A 14,076-nucleotide genomic window follows, 5' to 3' on the forward strand; every position below is an offset into this window, starting at 1 on the left:
CTTGGACCACACCCCCAGCTGCCTCCAACCACGCCCTCCAGCACCTGGTGGCTCACAGAGGGCCAACTGGACACTTGGCTGCATGGAAGAATGAACTCAGTTTCCGTCCTGGGGTGACATCTCCCAGCCCCTTCCATCTGCGACCCCCAAGTCCACTCAGAGCAATAGTTTTCTCTTTAGAAGTTGAATTCTTCATTATATTTTTTGGTTTAAAGTTGTAATTCATTGGATAAGCAAAGAGGTACAATCAGACAATGGAGTATTACACAGTACTAAAAGAAAGGGGGCCACCAAGCCATGCCAGGACATGGGAGAGCCTTAAATGCATATTGATAAGTGAAAGCGGCTAATCTGAAAAGGCTTGCTACTGTGTGATTCTAAGTACATGACATTCTGGAAAAGGCAAAACACCAGGGACAGCGAAAACTTCAGCGGTTGCCAGGGACTGGAGGAGTGGGAGAAGTGGCGAGTGGAGCACAGAGGACTTTGGGTCAACATAAGGATGGGCGCGCGTCAGAATCTACAGCATCTGTGACACCAAGAGTGAACCCCAATGTCACCTATGACTATGAGTGATAACGAGGTATCATTGGAGGTTCATCACTTGTAACCACTGTGCGTATCTGGTATGGGGTTTTGATTGGGGGAAGGCTGTGTGTATGTAGGGCAGAGGCCACAGTGGGTATTGTTACACTTTCCACTCATTTTTATCACGAATCTAAAACAACTCTAGAAAAGAAAGTCCAGGGGCTGGTGCTGTGGCATAGTAGGCTAAGCCTCTGCCTGCAGCACCAGCATCCCATATGGGTGCCAATTAGAGTCCCGGCTGCTCCACTTCCGATCCAGCTTTCTGCTATGGCCTGGGAAAGCAGTAGAGGATGGCCCAAGTCCAAGTCCTTGGAACCCTGCATCTGCGTGGGAGACCTGGAAGAAACTCCTGGCTCCTGGCTTTGGATCAGCTCAGTTCTGGCCATTGTGGATACTTGGTTAGTGAACCAGCAGATGGAAGACTTTCTCTCTCTCTCTCTCTCCCTCTCTCTCTCTTTCTCTCTGCCTCTCTGTAACTCTGCCTTTCAAATAAATTAATTAACTCACTTTTTTAAAAAAAGAAAGAAAGTCCAGGGGTAGGCATTTGGCATCCGAGGTTGGAGTGCTTTGGTTCAGTTTCTAGCTCTGTTAGGGTAACTGGGTACCTATGAGCCTACGTGTGTGTGTAGCAGAAGAAAAATGGGAATATCTGTATGGTGGAACAAGGAAGCAAGCCTTGGAAGCAAACCTGCACTTATATATCCAAGTGTTGCCATTGTTCAGTAACCTGGTTGGGTGGGTCCAGCCCTCTCCCTGGGGGTAGCTTTGGGAATCTCTGCCTTCCACCAAGGAGGCTATTTTGAAATTCTGGGAGGAATTCCACACCAAGAAAAAACCCTTACCCAGCAATATTCCAGAAAGGGTATAGGGAAGGAGAAAGAGGGCCCACTCCCAACATCCACAGAAACTCCAATCTGAATGCAGACCGGGCTCTCTGTTCTTTACCAAGACGCCCACCTAGTCTGTCAGGTGTACTCTTCGTTAAACTTTGCTAGCACACATGTTGCTACTCTCTGTCTCCTGTCTGAATTCTTTCTTGTGCAAGCAACCTGAGCAACCTGTCCCCAGGAACCGCCCCACTCCCTACTCCAGCTTCCTGCTAACGCACAACCTGCAAAGCAGCAGATGAATGTTCCAGAGGTTGGGTCTCTGCCGCCCATGGCATTGAGCTCTTTGCCCCTGGCTTCAGCATGGCTCCCTCTGGACCACTGCAAGCACTCGGAGAATGAGCCAGCAGGTGAGAGATCTCTCTGTCTCCTTCTCTGATTTTTGTGTAAATAAAATACAATTTAAAAACATCACAATCTGGTCAGTAATGTTATTCAACTCCCGCTTTATGCCAGTAATTGTTCCAAGTACTTGGGTTATAATGGAGGACAAAACAGACCGAAACCTTTTCTGTTCTGCCGTTGAGGTTGACGGGCAGAGGAGGGGAAGCCCATGGTTAACAGGATAAACCGGCTCATGATGCAGCAGGTGAGTGCAGAGCTGGCCATGGGCTTTGGAAAACAACAGAGGACAATAATGCTTCCCGGGGTGCCACGAGCCAAAGATGCTGGAGGGAGGTCAATACCAGGGACAAGGGAAAAATGAAACAAAACCAAAATGACTGTGTAAACAAAGCCTGACCCCTATGTTCTCTTTTTTCAGTAAGTTTTCTCCAGAACTGCCTACATATTCAAAAACTTTCAATAGGTCTTCAGGGACATAAAATAGAGTTAAACACATACCTGTAATTGTAACATGTATAAAACAGCTCTTAGTTTACCAATAAAAATGTTACAGCCTAGCTTTAAGTATTAACATAAACTAAAGTCAGTATTTTATCCATTTATTACTACTACTTATTACTAAGTTATCATACATTTATTTTTTTAAGTTTTGAAATCCATGCATAGATTTTTCAATGTGTTTCTTTTCTTAAAGATTTATTTATTCATTTGAAAGGCAGAGGTACTGAGAGGCAGAGGCATAGAGAGAGAGAGAGAGAGAGAGAGAGAGAGAGAGAGAAAGGTCTTCTATCCGCTGGCTCACTCCCCAAATGCCCGCAATGGTCGGAGCTGGACCAATCCCAAGCCAGGAGCCAGGAGCTTCTTCCAGGTCTCCCATGTGGGTGCAGGGGCTCAAGGGCCATCTTCTACTGCTTTCCCAGGCCATAGCAGACAGCTGGATCAGAAGTGGAGCAGCCGGGACTCGAACCAGTGCCCATATGGGATGCTGGCAGCGGCTTTACCCGTTACGCCACCACGCCGTCCCCCTATCATACATTTTATGAACCTACTATAACCGATGAAAGTAGTATCGAAACTGTGGAAAGGGAAAGTGAGTCTCCCCACTGCTTCCTCTCAAAAGATAACAGCTGTTCAGCTTATGAACTTTGTACATATATGAATATAGATTTCATTACACAAGAACACTGCACATCACCCACCTTCTCAGATGTCTGCTGGCATTTAACAGAGACGCATTACGGGGAGTTGGGAGCTGCCATTTGGCCTAGCTTTTACAGAGTGCCTGGGTTTGAGCCCTGGTTCTGCTCCGGATTTCAGCTTCATGCTAACGCACACCCTGAGAGGCAGCAGAAGGCTCCCATAGGCTGGCACCTGCTGCCCACGGGGGACACTTGGATTGAGTCTCCTGCTCCTTGGCTTTGGTCTAGCTGGCTCCAGCTGCTGTTGGTATCTGTGGAGTGAACTGGCAGATGGGAGATCTTTGTCCCTGAATCAACACTTTTCTTGAAGTGCAGGAGATAAGAGTTTGAGAAGTCAAGCAGATAACTAAATAAGAGGAAACTACCTATAAATTCTTCCTAAGCCTCAGGCTCCTCACTTACAGCAAAAGGGACGGAGTGACAGCACCGGCTTGGTAGACCTTGCAGTGAGGATTGGTGAGATGAGCCACACGAACTCGTAAACACAGTTCCTTGCTTATGGTAAAATCACAAAAGTGGTAGCTATTGTTTTTATAAGTCTTATATCATGAGGATATTTCCATTCATAAAATGACCCATGAAATCTTGGTTATTTGCTACGCAGTATTCTATAGAACAAATGTAATCTGGTGTATTTAACCGTCCTGCTTTGAAGGTCATTTCCTCCTATTCTCTACCCAGGTCATCCTATTAAACTTTCCCACCAGCCTTGTGTCAATTCACTGTTTCCCACACACACTGAGCCCACCGCACCTCCAGGCCTTCCCTCTGCCTGCATTTCTCCCCATGCTCGGCCATACGCTTGAGTCACCTAAAGAACTGCAATATTAAGTTGTCCATTAGCAGTCAGGGCTATGCTGATCAAGTCACCATTTCCCATAGTGTCCATTTCACTTCAGGAGGTTTCCTTTTTGGTGTTCAGTCAGTTGTCACCGATCAGGGAGAACATATGGTATTTGTCCCTTTGGGACTGGCTTAATTCACTCAGCATGATGTGTTCCAGATTCCTCCATTTTGTTGCAAATGACTGGATTTCATTGTTTCTTACTGCGGTATAGTATTCTAAAGAATACATATCCCATAATTTCTTTATCCAGTCTACCGTTGATGGGCATTTAGGTTGGTTCCAGGTCTTGGCTATTGTGAATTGTGCTGCAATAAACATTAGGGTGCAGACCGCTTTTTTCTTTATCAATTTAAACTCCTTTGGACAACTTAATATATTATCCCTCATAGTATTTTTTTTTTGTCTGTTCTACTTAATATGACTGGTTTAATTCTGTAATTATCACACAGTTATTCTTAAGTGTTGAAAATTAACTGAAATGTGATCCCTGTTAAACATAAAAGTGGGAATAAGAGAGGGAAGAGATGTATAATTTGGGGCATGCTCGGGCTGACTTGCCCCAATTGGTAGAGTTGGAAACATACCAGGGGATTCCAATTCAATCCCATCAAGGTGGCATGTGCCAATGCCATCTCACTATTCCAAGTGATCAATTTCAGTTCACAATTGATCATAATGAAAGGACTAAGAGTCAAAGGGAGCACATAAACAAGTCTAGTATCTGCTAACACTAACCGATAGAATAAATAAAGGGGAGAGTGATCCAACATGGGAAGTGAGATACTCAGCAGACTCATAGAATGGCGGATGTCCTAAATCGCACTCTGGCCTCAGAATCAGCCCTAAAGGCACTCGGATCTGGCTGAAAAGCCCATGAGAGTATTTCAGGCATGGAAAGCCAAGGCACTCTGGCAAAAAGATCTCTGTGAGTGAGATCCCAGTGGAAAGAACAGGTCTTCAAAGAGGGAGGTGCCTTTCTCTGAAGGGAGGAGAGAACCTCCACTTTGACTATGACCTTGTCTAAACAAGATAAGAGTCGGAGAACTCAAGGGGCTTCCATAGCCTTGGAAACTCATGACTGGTGCATAGGGAGATTATTGATGCCATAAACAGGAGTGTCAATTTGTAAAGTCAACAACAGGAGTCACTGTGCACTTACTCCTCATGTAGGATCTCTGTCCTTAATGTGCTGTACACTGAGGCTTAATGCTATAACGAGTACTCAAACAGTATATTTCACTTTGTGTTTCTATGGGGGTGCAAACGATTGAAATCTTTACTTAATGTACACTAAACTGATCTTCTGTAAAAAAAAAAAAAAAAAAAAAAAAGAAATTATCAATTCCCAACTTGACTCTCACTGGGATTAAACATGACAATAGGTCTGATCTGATTTCATCATGATTTAAAAAAAAATCATCTATTATTTTTCACTTTATGTTTATGTGTGGGAACAAGCTGTTGAAATCCTTACTTAAGGTATACTAAGCTGATCTTCTGTATATTAAGATAATCGAAAATGAATCTTGATGTGAATGGAAGGGGAGAGGGAGTGGGAAAGGGGAGGGTTGTGGGTGGGAGGGACGGTAGGGGGGGGAAAGCCATTGTAACCCATGAGTCGTACTTTGGAAATTTATATTCATTAAATAAAAGATTAAAAAAAAAAAAAAAAAAAGAACTGCAATATACCATGGTGGCCGAGGGTGGGCACCCTGCAGCCGGCCCATGCAGCCCTGCCTTTTGCTAGCTCTGCGACTTTGCACAGCTCATGAGATCTTGCTGTGCCTCACTTTCCTCTCCCATAAAACAATCATACTCACCAAAGAGACTGGTGTGAGGCTTCAGTAGTTTCTGCAAGTAAAGTACTTAACACAGTCATATGGAATGCGTTCAATAAACACCAGCTATAATTACTACCCATCTTTTGAGGTCAAGTTCAAATCAGATCTCCTCCAAGGCTTTCCAGGCCTCTCATCAATATGCACTCTACATCGTCACTTCTGTAATCTGTCCTTTAAGAAGTAATCCATCTTTCCCTCATCTTCAGAGAATCAAATGAATAAAATAATACACACACTGTAAAGTGACGTCTAAATCATTTATCATTTTTCTGCTCCTTTCTCACTCTGCTGTGGTTATCAGCTCTTGTCATTCAGCAAAGCTATTCGTGTCTAAATCTGTTCCTTGCCCACTGTCCCTCCATCGCCAGCTTGGACTGTGAACTCCTAGAAGATAGGAAACAGGACTCCATCTGTACTCACCCCTGCATGCCTCCCCAGACCTTTGCACATAGCCGGCCTCAGAAGGCAGAGCTGGTGCATCGTTCAAAAACATTTTCTGAGCATCGTTCTACAGTGTACCAGGGATGGAGCTAATAGCTGGAGGTATCACGGTGAACACCACGATAAATCCGGTCCCACACAAGTTGCAGTTTGCGGAATTCCACCCCCTCTGTGTTATTTGCCAATGATTTCAATAACATGAGATGTAAGAGGTGATCAGTTTCTCATAAAAGAGAAAAGCAAATTCGTTGTATGTTTTACATCATATCCTTCTCATAACTGATGTAATGGGAATGCAAACATTATGAGGAAGACTGTCAGCGTTTCGTGTTGTTCACAGTTTTCATAAACTATTCCTCTGTATTTACAGAGGTTGTCACACGTTCTTCAATTTGCATGCAACTTTTAGGTTTGAAATGCTTGCTTTTCAAAAGTCAATATAATCACTTGCAAAACTGAAAAAGCTAGGAGCTAGGATGGGTTTTGGGAATGGCATTTACTTACCACACATCAGTTGGGCACCTACCTGCATATTGTTTAAAAGATTTATTGATTTTTCTTTGAAAGTTAGAGTTATGGGGGGGAGGGGACAGAGAGAGACAGAGACAGAGAGATCTTCCATTCACTGGTTCACTCCCCAGATGGCCAAAATGGCTGGGGCTGGGACAGGCAGAAGCCAGGAGCCAGGAGCTTTTTTTGGGTCTCCCACATGGGTGCAGGGGCCCAGCCACTTGGGCCATCTTCCACTGCTTTCCCATGTGCACTAGCAGGGAGCTGGATCAGAAGTAGAGCAGCTGGGACTCGAACCAGAACCATATGGGATGCCAGCACAGCAGGCAGCACCTTAACCCATCATGCCATAATGCTGGCCCCCTTCTTGTTTAAAAAAACAGAGAGAGAGGGAAGTACATGGTACATAGCAGTATCACCCTGCTGTGCAACAGAAACCCAGAACTTTCTATGCCTTTCTAGCTATACCCGAGTGTCAATCAACCCTTCCCCACTCCTTCCTCCCCACTTCCATTCCCCCTTCCCTCCTTAGCCTCTGGTACCATCATTATACTTCTAACTTTCATAAGGTCAGCTCTTTTTTAGACTCTACATATACGTGAGATCTTGTGATACTTAATCTTTCTGGGCTTGGTTCATTTGATTTCATAGAATGACACCTACTACCATTCATGCTGTTGTGAATACCAAGACTTCTTTCTTTTTTATGACTGAATAGCATTCCATTGTATGTATTTACCACATTTTCTTTACCCATTCATCAATGGGCGGACACTTAGGTTCTTTCCATCGCTCGCCTCTTATGAATAGAGCTGCAGTGAGCAGGGGAGGGCAGATGTCTCTTCAGCAGGCAGACTTAATTCCCCTTGGATACATGCCCAGTGGTGGGACTGTGAGGTCTATTTTTAGTTTTCTGAGGAACCTCCATACCGCTTTCCACAATGACTGTACTAATGTACATCCCACCGACAGTGTACAAGAGTTCCCTTTTCTTCACACCCTCGTCAACATTGTTATCTGTGCTTTTTGATGGCAGCCAATATCCCTGGAGTGCAATAGTATCTCATGGTGATTTTGGTTTGCATTTCCCTGGTGATTAGTGATGTCGAGAAGAAAATATTTGCAAGCTGTACACCTGACAAGGGGTTGAAAACCAGAATATATAAGGAACTCAAACATTTCAGTAGCGGGGGAGGAAATTCGGCACAGTGATTAAGATGCTTGCCTCCCATGTCAGGGTGCCTGGGTTCAAGCCTCTCCCAATTCCAGATGCCTTCTAATAAGTACCCTAGAATGCAGTAGTTGGCTCAAGTACTTGGGTTCCTGCCACCCACGTGGGAGACCTGGATTGAGTTCTGGGCTTCTGGCTTTGGCCTGGTTCAGCCTTGGCTGTTGTAGGCATTTGAGGAGTAAATTAGCAGATGGAAGATCAGTCTCTCTCTCTGCCTTTCAAATAAACAAAAATAATAAATTTCAAAATGTTAATAGCAAAACAATGTTCAATTTTAAAAAATAGATATAATCTAACTAGATATTTCTCAAAGGAAGACATACAAATGGCCTACCAGTACCCAAAAAACGGCTCAACATCATTAACAACCTCGGAAATGCAAATCAACATCACAGTGACATATTGCCTTTCTATTCAGTAGCCTCATGGGAAAGGGATGTGCTATTTGTTCACCACTCAAGTCAAAAACCTGGTTGCCAAGAAATTTATGGTATTGGTTAAAACAAGACTGCAACTTAGCTTAGTCTATATTGTTGCATCCATTTATTATTACAAATGGTAAATTGAGACACTGAGGCATTTTTGATGATGCAGTGCTAACAACATTGCTGATTTCAATGTATTGAAGCTAATTAAATGCATAGATCTCATGTTTATGTCAATTGTTCACACACTTTACCTAAAATCGTTATTGTGACTTTTTTAAAAAAAAAAAGTCTGTTTACAAAAAATTTAATAGTAATTTTCTTGAACTGCTCAACAAAGAGAACCATACTCCTTTTAATCCCAAACCCTGCTGATACTGTCTGTCAACAAGGCTTGGTGAAAAATGAAGCTTATTATTTTAAACCTTTGGGCCAATACTTAAGCAGCTAAAGAGGTCACTAACATTGTTTAACCAATTTCACCTGCATGGAATCTACTTATTCCAAGAATGTAATTGTCAACAGGTTAGATGACTTCAAACAATACACCATGAACATCTGGGTGGGAAATCCTTGAGCTCACAAACTATGTACATTGCACACACACACATACACACACACACACACACCCATCCTCAAAGCATCCACACCTGTGGAATAAAGTTCACTTTGATTTGATGACCTATTGTGCTTTTCCTGGCATGTGAGGAGTTGGGTTTGAATGGTTTATATAGTCTTTGACATGGCTGTGATTTTTACCGTCTAACAGAGTATCTGTGTATAATAACCGATCCACAAACACTTATTGAACAAATATGGGAAAAACAACTTTAAAGATATAAACATGGGGCTGGCGCTGTGGTGCAGCGGGTTAATGCACTGGCCTGAAGCGTCAGCATCTCATATGGGTGCGGGTTTTAGTCCCAGCTGCTCCTCTTCCAATCTAGCTCTCTGCTATGGTCTGGGATAGCAGTGGAGGATGGCCTAAGTGCTTGGGCCCCTGCACCTGTATGGAAAGCCCAGAAGAAGCTCCTGGCTCCTGGCTTCGGATTGGTGCAGTTCCGGCCGTTGCGGCCATCTTGGGAGTGAATCAGCGGATGGAAGACCTCTCTCTCTGTCTCTACCTCTCTCTGTAACTCTTTCAAATAAATAAAATTTAAAAAAGAAATAAACATGATACAAGGTAATATATACTCTGATAAAAGTGCATTTGGGGGGCCAGCGCCATGGCTCACTTGGTTAATCCTCCACCTGCAGCACCGGCATCCCATATGGGCGCCAGGTTCTAGTCCTGGTTACTCCTCTTCCAGTCTAGCTCTCTGCCTGTGGCCAGGGAAGGCAGCGGAGGATGGCCCAAGTCCTTGGGTGCCTGCACTCGCTTGGGAGACCAGGAAGAAGCACCTGGCTCCTGGCTTCAGATCAGCATAGCTCCGGCCATAGCGGCCATTTTGGGGGGTGAACCAATGGAAGGAAGACCTTTCTGTCAGTTCCACTCTCTCACTAACTCTGTCAAATAGATTTAAAAAAAAGTGCATTTGAAACAGAGTGGTAGGCACACAGGGAGAGTTGTGTGTGCCACTGGATGTGGTGGTAGGAGGGGGAAGAATGTCAGGCTCATCTCTCTCCCTCTCTTAACCCTTTCAGCTCATCCTAAAGGAGCAAGGGCAAAGGTACCCTTTGGGAATGGATTGCCCTTCTTCACGGTTTCTGCTCACCAAACCCAAATGCTCTTGACTGTTGGTGTTCCCAGCTGGGATCTCTGTCTCCTCCTGGCAGGTCACCAGCACGGCACTGACGGCAACCGAGTGATCCTGTTACCACTGTGGTCGGATCAGGCCGTGCCCCTCATGACCCGCCCCGGCACACTCAGTAGACATCAAAGTCCTCCCTCTGCCCTGCAGATGCTGCTGGCTTTGCCCCCTCTTCCTGCTGTCTCTCATGCTTCCTCCATAACAGCGCCTGGTCTCCAGTGGCACACCTGTCTCAGGGGCCTGGCACTGGCCATTCCACCAGCCTGAATGTTGTCCTCCAAGTAACCATTTGCCGTTTGCCTTCACCTGGTGGGTCTTTGAACAAATGCAACTCTGAAAGTGGCCTTTCCCATCTCCCTCTCTGGATTTCCACCGTCCCTAATCTCCTAAACTGCCTCCCCGTCTTCGTTTCTTCGTCAATCCTCAATTCATGACTCATAGTTTTTACTTAGTAGCTTGCTTCTGCCTGTAGCCACCCAGGATGTCAGCCCCAGAAAAGCCAGGATCTGTGTCTGTCTTGTTCACTGCTGTATCTCCTGCACCAGAAACAGTGTGGGGCAAAGAGCAGGCTCAGTAATGATGGTGTGAGTGAATGAAACCTCATCACCACTGCTACCAGCTGTGAGTGCCTCTCATGTTCCAATACTGTTCTTGCCTCATCTTAATCATCGCAAGGACTCTATAAGGACATGCCATGCCAATCACCTGTTTTTATATAAATGAGAATGCTAAGTCTCCAAGGAATAAAATGGCTTGCTCAAGGTTGCATGGTCAGTAAAACTACAGAGCAGGAAGTGGAATTCAAGATGCTGACTTTAAAGCCCACGTGGTCCAGGCTGCTGTCCCTGAGAATTCCCCAGATCTTTGTCTCCAAACTAATACTTCATCACTTGTCTGCCTGATCCTCCAAGTGCCCGAGAAATCTGACACCCAACACTTCTGCATCCTGATCCCTCTCTTTCAGAAATCCTAACAGCTCGGCACTTCTGCTGTGGACTTACAGGTTCTACACAATTCAGAGCGCACACACGGGAGAGAGCGCGGGCATGCACTGGGCCTGGCACGGGTGGTCTCACTACATCAACCCAAGCACAGGCTTCCTTTCAATTGCAATTCTACCCGGAGCTTTTCTGTAAATCACACTCTTCCTGTACAGGTCTACTACCACTGAATTCCACCTGCATTTTATGTCTACATTCTTGATTTATTTCCCTTTCCTCACCACGGAGACAACGTAGGAGAATGGGAAGGGAAGGGCACATCAGCAACCCCCAGGCAAATGCAAAGCCATGGACAGCTTGTGTGTTGTTTTGTGAAGTTGGTAATTTGAAGAGAAACATGCCCTCTGTTAAGCATAATGGTTGTATTTAAGCAATACACAAATTACAGGCAGACAAGCAGGTAGGTAGATAGAGAAATGCAATAGGAGTGAAGAAAGGAGTTAAGATGCGTGTGTCGTTATCAGAGTGCCTGGATTCAAAGGCCCAGTTCTACTTGTGATTCCAGCTTCCTGCTAATGTGTATCCAGGGAGGCAGAAGGTGATGGCTCAACTAGTCGGGACCCTACCACCCTCATGAAAGAGCTGGATTGGGTTTCTGGCTGTTGGCTTTGGCCTGGCCCAGGCCAGCCCCAGCCATTGTTTGAATCTGGGGAGTGAACCAGTGGGTGGAAGCCCTCTGTCTCTGCCTCTCAAGTGAAAAAAAAATTTAAAACAACAATAAAACTTTTTTTTTAAAAGAATGTTTCAGACAAACTGTTGCTTTTTATTCTCTGAGAGTGATCAATCAATCTAGCAAGCACTCTTGGCTTGTTTGTTTGTTTTTAATTTTTAGTTTTCATTTGAGAGAGAGAAAAACAAAGAGAGAGCTCCCATCTCCTGATTCACTCCCCAGATACACACAACGGCCAGGACTGGGTTAGGCTAAGCCAGGAACTCAATCAAATCTCTCACCTGTGTAGCAGGGACCCAACCACACGAGCCATCCCTGCTGCCTGCAGGGTCTGAACTGGCAGGAAGCTGGAGCAGGAGCTACACCTGGGAACTGAACCCAGACACTGCAATATGGGACACAGGCACCTCAACTGCCAAGCCAAATGCCCACCCACATTCTTGGTTTTGAACATAAAGTGGAGATAATTGAAAAAGTAAAATAAATCAATAAAAGTTCCTCCCAGGACCTACTATCTCTCAAGCTCTAGGAAATTAATCAGCAATTTCTTGGAACCCAAAACTAACTGCTGCTCTTAAGACAAAACAGAGACACATTGCCATGAGTTGCACAGAGTGACACAAGGGAATAGCCATGACGTCTCATTACCCCACCTGCCTCTCATCTAATCCCACATCAGAAGTTTATCCTGTTGAAAATTCCAGTTGGGGACCGTAGGATGGAGTGTAGTGTCCGAGAGGAAGGAACGCTGGGCTGCAAGTGAGGACTCCTCAGCTGTATGCAGACTGCAGTCCTTTGATCCACGGGACTCTGGACGGGGCTGTCATCTATAAGGTACAGGATGATGCTGTTGGCACTGCCTTATGATGAGTCAGTGCCTTACAAACAGAAAAGTGTGTTTCTCTTGTTGAGATGATGGAGGAGAAAAATCCCACTGTCATGTACACACGCAACACTTAATAGGTGTGCAACATTAGAGCGCATATGCAACACTTAGTACTATGAATTATATGACCACTCTCTATCGCTGTTTTCTTTCTTTTTTTTAATAAATCTTTTTATTTTTATTTATTTATTTTTTTGACAGGCAGAGTGGACAGTGAGAGAGAGAGAGAGAGAGAGAGAGACAGAGAGAAAGGTCTTCCTTTGCCGTTGGTTCACCCTCCAATGGCCGCCGTGGCAGGCGCGCTGCGGCCGGCACACCACGCTGATCTGATGGCAGGAGCCAGGTGCTTTTCCTGGTCTCCCATGCGGGTGCAGGGCCCAAGCACTTGGGCCATCCTCCACTGCACTCCCTGGCCACAGCAGAGAGCTGGCCTGGAAGAGGAGCAACCGGGACAGAATCCGGCGCCCCAACCGGGACTAGAACCTGGTGTGCCAGCGCCGCAAGGCGGAGGATTAGCCTAGTGAGCCGCGGCGCCGACCCCTATTGCTGTTTTCTAGATAGGAGGTGTATTATTTTTTTTTTTTTCAAGTTTCATAACCTGGATGGAAGCATAGGAAAAGAGATGAAGCAGTGTGGTGTTTGAAGACTGGGAGTTCTGAGATCAGACCAACATGGGCACAATCCCAATTCCAGTTCCAGGTGATCGTGGGCAAAATACACATCTACCCTGAGCGCCTGTGTCCTTAGCCTAAAAACAGGAACAGTAAGATTAACCACATAAAATCAGGGTGAGGATTACATAAACACCACTGTGGACGTCCTTTATGCATAGCGAGGGCTCCGCAGAGGTGTGTTGTATGAATGGGGGGAGGGCTCTTCTGGTTTTATTTAATCAGTTTATTACTTCTCTGTTTCCACCACAAGAATGCATGAGTGAGCAGCTGCAGAGACCAAGGGGAAGAAATTTGCTGGGAGGAGGAGAGAGACTATTTTCTTAAAGTCAAAGTACCAGAGTTTGGTTGATTTATACATGAAATAGGAGACAGTCTCCCCTTCAGAAGGAAGCTTTTGTTTCAGAGAGAGGTCCCAGGGCAGGAAGTCCCCCCAGCTCACCTTATGCACCATCTAAATGAGCTGTAGCTCCAGAAAACCGAGACATGCCCCCCAGTTCTTCATTTATAGCCCGTGGGGAGGAAGGAAGTGACCACAAAGATAAACGTCAAGGTTCACAGAAGCAACCTGGACCACTCAACTTTCCTCACTGCCTTAAGAAAGGTTCACGGAGCTCACCTCCCCCAGAGTGGCTGGTTCCGGAAAAAAAACAAGTTTGGGGGTAATTAACAACCTGCGTAGTCAGGATTGATTTCCATTTACTTATTTATCCCCTGCTTCATCTTACAAAAGACTTGAGGCAACTCCTTAAAAATACAGAGGGATAAAGGAAATAGTTGAAG

General features: G+C 45.2%; 1 protein-coding gene across 4 annotated transcripts in view; it reads right to left on the minus strand.

The window, feature by feature from the left end:
- Positions 1–14,076, minus strand: part of SHROOM3 (shroom family member 3) — a 350,654-nt gene that overhangs the window by 211,718 nt on the left and 124,860 nt on the right. The window lies entirely within an intron of this gene.

Source organism: Oryctolagus cuniculus, chromosome 8 (genome assembly GCF_964237555.1).
Source record: "Oryctolagus cuniculus chromosome 8, mOryCun1.1, whole genome shotgun sequence".
NCBI lineage: Eukaryota > Metazoa > Chordata > Mammalia > Lagomorpha > Leporidae > Oryctolagus > Oryctolagus cuniculus.